Below are 10,939 nucleotides of genomic sequence, written 5' to 3'. Positions count from 1 at the left end.
AAACTTATATAAGACTTTTAATGGAAAAAAATCTATGGTTAACTTTTTTAAAAACTAGCAGCCAAGATGGCCACTACAATTTGCATCTGAAACAGCTTTTCCTATTGAAAAGATCCACCCGGAGCCAGAGGTTGGAACAACATGGATCCCGGACAATGGCTTGCTCAAGGTGATTACATGACTTAAAATGGCTTCATTAGCATGGCAGTCAAGGCAGTCCCAACACATTGACTTTGCAATAGCAAATCACCTCCAAGTATAAATTGGCATCCTGGGGCCTGTGGAGCCAATTCCTAACCTTGATTTTTTATTTTATTTTGTGGTGTGATTTGGGTGTTGCTGGCTAGGCCAGCATTTATAGACCATCCCCAATTGCCCTTGAGCGGTCTTCTTGAATCGCTGCAGTCCTTGAGCTGTAGGTACACCCACAGTGCTGTTAGGAAAGGAATTCCGGAGTTTGACCCAGCAACAGTGAAAGAATAGTGATATAGGTCCAAGTCAGGATGGTGTGTGGCTTGGAGGGGAACTTGCAGGTGGTGGTGTTCCTATGCATCTCCTTCTATGTGGTAGAGGTCGCGAGTTTGGAAGGTGTTGTCGAAGGAGCCTTGCTGAGTTGCTGCAGTGCATCTTGTAGATGGTACACACTGCTGCCATTGTGCATCGGTGGTGGAGGGAGTGAATGTTGAAGGTGGTGGATGGGGTGCCAATCAAGTAGGCTGATTTGTCCTGGATGATGTCGAGCTTCTTGAGTGTTGTTGGAGCTGCATCCATCCAGCCAAATGAAGAGTATTCCATGACATTCCTGACCTGTGCCTTGTAGATGGATAGGCATCAGGGAGTCAGGAGGTGAGTTACTCGCCAGAATTCCCAGCCTCTGACATGCTGTTATAGCCACAGTATTTATGTGACTGGTCCAGTTCAGTTTCTGGTCAACTGTAACCTCCAGGATGTTAATAGTGGGGGATTCAGCAATGGTAATGCTACTGAACATCAAGAGGAGATAGTTAGATTCTCTCTTGTTTGAGATGGTCATTGCCTGGCACTTGTGTGGCGCGAATGTTACTTGCCACTTATCACCCCAAGCCTGGATGTTGTCCAGATCTTGGTGTAGTTGGACACAGGCTGCTTCAGTATCTGAGGAGTCACGAATGGTGCTGAACATTGTGCAAACATCAGCGAAGATCCCCACTTCTGATCTTATGATGGAGGGAAGGTCATTGATGAAGCAGCTGAAGATAGTTGGGCCTAGGACACTACCCTGAGGAACTCCTGTAGTGGTGTCCTGGGACTGAGGTGATTGACCTTCAACAACCACAAACATCTTATTTTGCGCGAGGTATGACTCCAACCAGCGGAGTGTTTTCCCCCAATTCCCGTTGACACCAGTTTTGTTAGGGCTCCTTGATGCCATACTCGGTCAAATGCTGCCTTGATGTCAAGGGCAGTCACTCTCACCTCACCTCTGGAGTTCAGCTCTTTTGTCCATGTTTGGACCAAGGCTGTAATGAGGACAGGAGCTGAGACGCCCTGGCAGAACCTAAACTGAGCAGGGTATTGCTGAGCAAGTGCCGCTTGATTGCACTGTTGACGACCCCTTCCATCACTTTGCTGATGATCGGGAGTAGACTGATAGGGTGGTAATTGGCCAGGTTGGATTTATCTTGCGTTTTGTGCACAGGACATACCTTGGCAATTTTCCACATTGTCCGGTAGATATTGGTGTTGCAGCTGTAATGGAACAGCTTTGCTAGGGGCGCAGCTAGTTCTGGAGCACAAGTCTTCAGTACTATTGCCAGAATGTTATCAGGGCCCATTACCTTTGCAGTATCCAGTGCCTTCAGCTGTTTCTTGATATCACATGGATCATTTTGTTAGAGTGTTCTGGAAAGACTGAAGCAGCCATGTGACCATCTGTCCATCTTGGGGGAAGCTGGTTTTGTTTCCTTGGACAAAGACAAGCAATAACTGAGTGTGCAGCAGCAGAGAAAACTCCCTGCTTCCCTTTCTTTCTGTCTCTCGTTCTCTCTTTCTCTCCAGAAAACATCAAGTTTGAAAACCATCGGTGACTGTGGACCTTCCAAGCTTACAGACTACTACAGCCAGAGATCTAGTTTTCCCTCTGCAATCCATTTGTGTGCATGTGATTCTCGTGTGAACGTGTGCGTGAATGTGTAGCATATTTTTAAATCAGGGTTAGAGTGTTAAGTATAATAAACTTATCTTTCTTGTTTAAACTCAAGAAAACCTGTCCAATTGGTTCTTTCACAATGACGTTAAAGGAGAAAGGTAAAACACTCACTGAGGTGGTAAGCACAACCACTGTTTAAAATAAACCCTTTTGCGGTCAATTAAGAGGAAGGTCAAGAGAGGAGCCTGAGACCACTTCCTCACCTGGCCATAACAACAGGAAGATTCCTTCCCTAAACATCATTAGTGCACCAGTTGGGTTTTTACTATAGTTTAAAAGGTTCATCATATGAACATTTTTATTTCTTGATTTTTTAAAAACCTGAATTCAAATTTGAACTCGCAACCTCCGAATTATTAGTCCAGACCTCTCGATACTAGTCCAGTAACATTAACCACTATTCTACTGCACTCGCTGCTTTCCTGTATTCTACAAATGATAGTAGACTCTTTTAATGGCATGAAAATCATTTTTATTTCTAAATTTTCCTGCCTTGGCTGTCTTCTCCTGAAGTTACAGACTCATGCTGAGGCCCGAGTCCACATACACTAGCTGCTCTCTGGGGCCTGTCCCAAATGGATGCTTTTCATCCATGAGGAGTTCAGCATGAGGCTTGGGCCATTTTAACACCTGGGCCTCAGTTAAATTATGCAGAACTGACCTCAGGGCCGTTGAGTGGGAAATCATGTCCACAGCCTTCGGTTTCCAGGACGTAAGCTAACAACTCATAGTTAGCGCTGGGCAAGGGCTTTGGCAGCCAATGCCAGCGTGCAGGGGGAAAGGCTAGGTCAGGGCTGGGCTGACCCAATGACTCCTTGCAGGGCAGGGTGGGGGGAGCACTCCTGCTTCTCCTGGCGTACAAGAACTTTACACAAAAGTGGTTTTTCCAAACTTAATGTTGGCCACTTCTGGTTTGTGCTTCAGCTGTCAGGCTTAACAGTGTCAGGCTCCACAAATCTCCCCACCAACACCCCCTCACCCCCGCCCCCACCCTCCGCTTCCTGACTGATTGTTGAAATCACATTGCAGCACTGATGACATCATTGGGCTGCAACTATTGAATTTAAATCAGCTCTTGCCTGCTGGTAGTGGGAGCCTCATCCGACTTGAGAGTTGGCAAAGATAAAATGGCACTGGGCAGGAATTGTGCAGCCTCAGCTGTCGTTACAGACTGATCTTAACTTTGCACTTGTGCCATTTTTGTTGGGCAATGGAGATTAAAATCGAGGCCAGTGCACCTTTAATATTAAAAACAAGTACTGCTCTGAACCTGTTGCTGTTCACTTTGCTTCAGATATTGTCCTGTTGTTGCTGCACCAGAGGTGGGACACTATGCCATCCCTATTTTACAGCCAAATTGCTAGATTGATGAACTAAACTATTTTGAAGAATGTAATCCAAACAGTTTCCAGTATCCCTTAGTCTGGGTACGCTCAATGTGGAACAGTGATAAAAGGTTTGTACTGAAATATTTAACAAGAGAACCACAGAAAAGTTCCATGTTTAGAATAGAAAACATTGTTCGGTTGGAATTTCTGCACCAAAATAAATCCCCACAAAGTGCCTACAGTAAGATTCAAAAGGGGTTAAAAGAATTTTTGAGTTGCAATCAAATTTGGTATTTTGCAGCAATCTGACAATTTGGTTCCACAGCAATGTTATCCTACCTGCTGTCCACTGTGGATTACCAACAGGATGATTTAGAGCTTAGTGAGTGGAAGGGCACACAGATCTGTATTTGTTTTCAATACTAGAGGCATGATGAAGCAAATTTTGCAACAAAATTAATTGTGCTCACTTGAACAAAGCAAATATTTACAAGCTAGTGGGAGAGGGAAAATGCCAACATTAAGAAACAACAAGAAGTGTGAGGGATAGCCACATCCTCTTGTAGCCTTTTACAGCTTAGCCGTGTCAACATCAGGAAACTATCAGGAGCAATACTTATGATAAGCATGTGATACATATTACCTATTGTTATAATCAATCCCCCTGCAGACCACCAACAACGAAAAGAATCAAATCCACCAATTGACCCCAACTTAGGAAACCAAACCAAATGGACAAGATTTCACTTTTATAAACGTTGGAGCCATCTGGGAAGCAGCCACGAGTTTGGAGTCTTTTTCTGAGCATAAATCTCGAGTCTTCCAGTGCCCTGTACCATTTAAAGCTTTAGAATTAGGTCATTTTGAAACTCTTTTATGTGCTATACCTTTTCAACGTTAGTGTTCCTTTTATTTAGAAAAAAGTTTATTTGAATATGCGAACAAATTGAAAATTGGGAGGAAACAAAACAATAATAAGACATCCATGCTGGTGCAACATTATGACAATGCACAGCAGTGTACTTCCTGTAATGACTGCCTGCACTTCCAGGCAGGCCGGGCCATTTGATTGACAGGTGGTTCGTCGAGCGGCGAGGGCGGAGCTTCCGGAAAGGGTCGGAAAGTGCCGAAAGGTGACGAAGGGAGCCGAACGGCGGCCGATTGCCCCAAACAGTTGAAAGCCCTGAACTTGTGTGGCGGCCGCGGACGTTATTTATCGTGGAGTCACTCGGTGCCTGTGTGGCTCCGGCCTAGGGACTGTAAGTAGCGTCTCAGGGCCTTCCTTTTTTGGTGTGTTTTTAATTTTTGGCACTAAAGTGTTTTATTTGGGCCGAAAAGCGGCCGCAAATCGTGATCCCCGAATAAATGGGAGTGGGGGAAACTTCACAAAGCAGCAGGTAATGATGGAAACCGGGCTGCTTCTCCTCCTCCTCGGGCTTTATTTGCTTAACCCCCCCGCCCCCCCATCTTAAATAAGCGTCAGATTTGCTCTGGATTCACAGAGAATTGAAATGTCGGATTAAAAGGTTGGAAGCCAGTCGAGAATATTAAGTGTTAATTTGACTTAAAAATGTAGTATAAATCCTGACGCCTGTGATGATGTTTCAGACCCAGGGCTTTGCTTGTGTTGGTCGTTTGTGGCAGCTTCAACATCCAGTGTGGCACATTCTCATCTCTGGGTCACATCAGAGCTGAAACCTTCATTTAGGGTTTCTTGAGGCGGTTTGGATAGCGACGGACAAAGAGATTTGGAGATTTTGTTCCTTTAGCCCCTTCCTCACCCCTTGGCCCAGCTGGGCGGTATTAAGAAGCTGAGCAAAATTGAATATTTGTTCCAGTACGTAATTCCCCCACCCCCACCTCGCAAAATAGACCCTGAAATCCTTTGAAAAGTTCCATGTCGTTGAAAATATTTCAACTGTTCAATGTTTCTGATCCATGTGGGGGTTGTGATTAAAGTGGTATAGCATATCATCTAAACGTTGTAAAGCATTAATCATGCTTCCCTTATATTATTGCATTATGTTTCATAAACAGATATGGAGTGACCAAACTCTAATGTCACTGTACTGATGTAAATTGGCAGTCAGCTTGTGGGAATGGTTTTGAATTTACATATCCAATTGAATGGTGAAAACAAAAGCCCTGTTTTTTGATTGGGTCTTTTGAATTTCAGAAGGAAGTTCTTTGCTGCCAGGTAAAGCATTTGTAAGGGAGTAGGTGTGAGACCAGCTGATGAGTTGTTTATATTCTGTTTTCAGTTTCTCCTGTGCATGTTTACATGCCACACATTGCCAAGCAAATAGCACTGCTGTAAAAAAAACCTGATGTGCAAGTATCTTCTAAACATGCTGCAAAATCTTGATATAATATTGCATTACTCGATTACTTGATATCCTGTTACATGGACATTTAAATAAATAGGCCATCAGTTATACTTTATGGGCAAAACCTTTGTTCACTATGGTCTATTATTTTTGAATACACTGTGGAGAAGAGTCTGTTGGATCTTTAAAAAATCTGTTGCACCACTACTGTCCTTCAGGGAAGGGAACCTGCTGTCCTTACCTTGTCTGTGACTCCTGTGCCACACCAATGGGACTGACTCTTTTTAAAAAAAAAAATCTGTTGGGCTGCTATTGTTCACTGAAGTGGCCTAGCAAGCCACTCCGTTGTCTCAAACCTGGGCAACTTGGGATAGGCTCATGTCCCAAGACTGAATAAGGAAAAAATTGGTTTTGCGATTTGTTTTTTCCTTATATATGTTTGAGAGAGTGGTAGTTTGTTTTGTGTGTTTCCATTTAAATCTGTGGTTTAAATATTAATATAAATAAAGTGAGAGGAAACTGGTTAATGGTATGCGAGACTCACATTAAGGGGAGGGGGAGAGGGAGGGGGGGGAAAAGTGGAGTTGAGACCACAGTCGGATCAGCCTTGATTTTATCGAATGGCGGAGCGGGCTGGAAGGGCCAAATGTTCCTATGTTCGTTCCTTCCTTTCCTCCATAACCATTGTTTCAGTTTGAAACATGGCAATTAATTTTTTTTTAAATTGGAGAAGCTATAATAACTGTCAGGCTGTGAGTTAATCTGTCTTTCAGTTTTGGTGTTCTAATGACTGCTTGCAGACAAACTTTTCCACACACTTCACAAACTGTCTGAATCGCTTGATTGTATTGTGGTCTTGTAATTTGCTCCTAGTTATTTACCAAGTAGCCTTGGAAATTGTACAGTATTTAGTGATGTGATGCAATTTGAAAATTTTTTGGCAGTTGCTAGGGTCGTAGCCTTTGGTTCTATTGTATTTAGTGGGTTTCAGGAATCCATCCCTAATCAATAAAAATATAAATGGGTAACATAAAGACTATTACATTTGTTTTCTGTGCAGCGTTATAGATGCTTCCTAGTGCCCTCCAATATCTACTGATATTTCCAGCTGTTTTGCTTTTACTTGCAGTAAAATGGGGAAGAAACTAGCAGGGCTCTGATTGTACAGGAGTTATCAGTAGGCCTCGGTTCAAACCTGTTCAGTTTGTTTTAGAGAAACGGAGGAAGATAAAAGTTACAGAAAGGAAAGGTAACCCTACCATGAGAATTGTCAGTTACTGAGAGAGGGAGAAGAAAGGAAAATAAACTGAATACCATGATATTTTAAACAGAGCAGCAACTGTTAACCAACTGGTTGATTTGACCCCTCTGGAATGGATATTGACAGCCATAAGAGCCATGCTGCCCCTGTAGAGGGAGTTATAATATAATTAAGCAGAAATATAAAAGTGTTAGTCTAATCTTAGTGTTAGTGGAACTGGTGGAAAAACTAAAGTGTTTCTATGCACTTTGTTTTGGAAGAAATTGAGGACTGAGGGCATTAAAAATAATGTATTAAGGCAAATGGTTAATAGTGGAAGTATAATGTTAGTGGTTTTGCCGCTCGTAGATCTTCTTTGCGAATACAGTGAATCATCTGTGTGTGAGCTCTTTTCATTACCATTTCCTTTTCTATTAATGCTTTTCTGGGGAAAGAGTCCCACAAGTTGATTTGGGGTCTTTTTGAATAGTGTAGATGGATATCTGTTGTTATCTCTGCTTAACTATGGCACAATCCTGATTCTCCCCCCCCCACCACTTCCCCAAGTGGAGAAATCATAATGAGACCAAGGCTGATGGTGACTGCTACCGACAGGTTGATCCTGATCCTACTAGTTGTCACATTTTGAAACTAGTATTTTTTCTTCCTTCATATATCCATCAAATAAACCTCTTGCTGGAGCATTCATGCTTGTGTGTTTGTGTATATATGTATGTGCATATATTATATTTGATAGCTATACATACACGCACATACACACATATATGGATGACACTTTCTGTATTGATGGGTGCTAAAGCAACATTGTTATCCATTTTTCCTCTATTTTCTTATGAATCTGGAGAGCTCCAGCTTGTTCTATATCCCACAAAACTCAAGCCATCACTTGGAAGAGGGGGAGCGATAAGAAATTCTTTATATGTCAACTAGCAATTGGCTCAAACAGAGACAAAAGAATGATTCCTCCCCTTTAATCTCTGGAATTACTGCTGTGTGTAGTGATAAGTGCATAAAGCACAGGCTAAATCCTGATCCTAGGCATAGATCAATTGAGATTTTGAGTGAATGTTATACTGCATGCGTACAGCTTCTTGGTACAGTCTTATTAAGATTTTTACATTTTAGTTTGTTTAGTTTTGTATTGCTGTAAACCTATTGATTTTTTTTAAAAAAGCACACCTCATTTGACACTAATGTATTGGAGGTATGTGATGTGAAACAGTGGCAGTGACCAGTCATGTGATGCATCATGAGCTTTCAATTTGTGTGACACTACCCTTTAATTTTGAATTGTGAAGAATTCTTCTGATGCATGTGAACTGGGAAACCTGTGAATTACTATCAGTAACTTATCATTTCTTTGGGACAAATGCCGGAAGTGCATTATAAAATGTTAGAGATAAAAATGGCAGCTCTGTTAATTCCGTAGTGAATCTGATCAGAAACTTGGAACCTATGAAAGTTAATGTGCACTGTATGAACCATGTTTCTTCCTTGATTCATATCTGATCCCTTCAAGGCTTGTAGGATGGATATATTGTCTTTAAAAGAATCAGATTGGTATTTGCGAAGGTTTTGAATCTATTATGTTTGTGAATGATAGCTCACCGTAGTGAACTTGCAGTCAAAATTCGGTGATCCAGAAAGTGAATTCCCACGTGTGATTAAAATATGAAAAAAGTTTCATCATCAGACGAGTGTTAGAACATCAGAAGTGTACCGTTAATTTTGTTTCACTTATAAAGGATGAGCAGAATTTACTTGCAATTCTCAAGTGTAATTCTGTCACCAGTGGAAAGAACTTGCATTCATATAGTGCCTTTCACAACCTCAGGACATCCAAAGTGCTTTGCAGCTAATGGAAATACTTTTGAGATGTAGTTACTATTGTAATGTTGGAAATGCAGCAGCCGACTTTGCACACAGCAGGTTCCCACCAGCAGCAATGGGTGCCTGGGGTGTCATATCTGTTGGAGTGAATTGGACTGCTGAGGTTGCCCATATGTGAAAACCTTGAGATAAGGATGGGAAACCAGTCAGAAACATGAGATGGAGTATGGGGCTTAGAGCACTAAGTGGCTTTATTCTTTAGAATTGACTTTTTAATTTTTTTTGAGTATTGATCAAAATGTATACATTTTGTGGAAGGGATCTTTTAAAAGCATCTGATTGGCAATGAAGGAGAAGGGTTTTAAAAAAAATCAGTGTTTTCTGTATATGCACTTTATGGCCTGTACATCACAAGAAATTTACTTTGAATTAAATGGGATGGACTGCACAGAAACAGGACATTCAACCCAGCTGGTCCATGCTGGTGTCTCTTCCCACCCCCCCCTCCATCTAGCCCTATCAACACAACCTCCTATTCCTTTCTCCCTTGTGTTTATCTAGAATTTATCCATTCTCCTTGACTGCATCTATGCTGTTCACCTCAACCAGTCCTTGTGACTAAGACAAAAACCCAAGATGAAGTTGTAATCTTGAGTTATTAATTTGCCAGATAATAAAGTGGAAAAACTGAAGTTTGTCATAATTCTAATTGGAAAGCTTTGATAATTGGCATTCTCCAGGGTGTAAAGTTACAACCCTTCTTTGTAATGTTTGTTCGTGCTTACTTATGAAGCACTAAAATGAACAGATAAATGGTAGGTGTCAGTTAATATTCGATAATGCATATAATAGCAAATGTGATTGAAATGCAGTATAATAGTACTTGGGCAGGAAGGAAATGAAAATTTTGAGTGTGCTCTATACATGGACCCAAGTATTGTAACAATATTATATATTATTTACAGAACAGAAACAAGCCATTCGGCCCAAGAGGTCCATGCCGGTGTCTATGCTCCACATGAGCCAATAGGCATGCAGCAAATGAATTTCTCGAGTTTCCAAATTTGTAAGCTGTCACTCAGTCAGGAAGGGTGATTTCGCAGGAATTGATTTTTTTTTTTGTGGGGAAGGTTCTGAATTGTATTATAAGTGCAGTATTCCTGCTTTTTTTCTCCACTCTCTTTACTTTAGTCTGGATCCCTCTGAATTTGCTGTGTGCCATTCTCTCTGGTCCGGGTTGGCATCCTTCCATCGATGAAAGATGATGAACACGCAGCAAACAATCCATTTATGTGGAGTGTCTTCTCTTGGTGCACTTTTGTTGATGACTGTGAAGGCCAATCCTTGAGAGGCAGGTTCTGCCACAAGTGCTGCTCATTGAACTGCCAAGTGACACTCTGAGTTGTTGTTTTTTGACATTGGCACCTGTTGTCAAGCTGCCGTAGCAGCTCGTCATTGTGATAGTGCACACCAGCCCACAGGATGTGTTGCCATTTCCCTCTTTCGCCAGCTAGTGACTCACAGGTGCGATAGTTGACATTTAACACCTTCATGTCACGCTTGCAAGCATCCTTGAAATGGAGCTTTGGGCACCCCCCCCCCCCCCCCCCCCCCCGGTTGTCTGGCTCTTGCTACCTCACCATATGGAAGGTCCTTGGGTATGCAACCATCTTCCATCCTGCGGATGTGTCCGATCCACCAAAGGCGTCCCTGTTTGATTAGTGCCAAACCACTTGGGAGCTCTGCCTTTCTGATTTTGTCCTGCCAGGATATACCCATTATACACTGTACACCGCTAAGATGGAAATAATTGAATGTCTTTTCCTGGTAGATGGAAGTCATCCATGTTTCGCAGCCAAACAGCAAGATGCTGAGAACACAGGCCTTCTAAACTATCAGCTTGGTCCTAAGGGTCAGCTTGGTGTTATCCCATGTGCGTTTCACATAGCGGCCAAAGCTTGTAGCTTCTTTCCCTATGCATGTACCGATCTCAGCATCAAGGGAC

The 10,939-nt window shown here is 42.2% G+C and overlaps 1 protein-coding gene across 6 annotated transcripts in view; it reads left to right on the top strand.

The window, feature by feature from the left end:
• The first annotated feature begins 4,653 nt into the window (after window positions 1-4,653).
• spopla (speckle type BTB/POZ protein like a) overlaps window positions 4,654-10,939 on the top strand; it is a 325,679-nt gene continuing 319,393 nt past the window's right edge. For 5 of the 6 annotated variants that reach the window (XM_068035024.1, XM_068035015.1, XM_068035014.1 and 2 more), the window contains exon 1: window positions 4,654-4,775. The gene's annotated coding sequence lies outside the window, so the exon portion shown is untranslated. Of the gene's footprint in view, window positions 4,776-4,857; window positions 4,914-10,939 lie in introns of those variants that run through there. The other variant, XM_068035021.1, reaches the window with a different exon arrangement.

The sequence above is a fragment of the Heterodontus francisci genome, chromosome 7, assembly GCF_036365525.1.
Source record: "Heterodontus francisci isolate sHetFra1 chromosome 7, sHetFra1.hap1, whole genome shotgun sequence".
Taxonomy (NCBI): domain Eukaryota; kingdom Metazoa; phylum Chordata; class Chondrichthyes; order Heterodontiformes; family Heterodontidae; genus Heterodontus; species Heterodontus francisci.
The sequence above is the reverse complement of the archived record's forward strand: the minus strand, read 5'-3'. Positions and strand labels throughout refer to the sequence as shown.